This window comes from Stigmatopora argus, chromosome 5 (genome assembly GCF_051989625.1).
Source record: "Stigmatopora argus isolate UIUO_Sarg chromosome 5, RoL_Sarg_1.0, whole genome shotgun sequence".
NCBI classification, from domain to species: Eukaryota; Metazoa; Chordata; class Actinopteri; order Syngnathiformes; family Syngnathidae; genus Stigmatopora; species Stigmatopora argus.
In genome coordinates this window covers 6,023,672-6,023,932 of record NC_135391.1, presented here as the reverse complement: position 1 = coordinate 6,023,932, position 261 = coordinate 6,023,672, and positions in this window count along the sequence as shown.

Below are 261 nucleotides of genomic sequence, written 5' to 3'. Positions count from 1 at the left end.
TTTCATTGTCACAACATGTCTTTTTAATACAATTGACGGAATTTAACTTGCATGTATGGTCTAAAAGGCAATTTAATCCAGAATTAATTGTAAATGCCCTCTCATTTAAATCTTTGGTGGTCCAATCACTCAGGTCATGTGACCTTTCATCTTTTAATCCACACATTCCTGGGAATATAGTACAGAATTAAAAAAAAGATTAAAAGCAAGAATGCCAAGGAGGTTCATGAAATAGAGTCAAAAGTAAAGTTTAAATGAGTT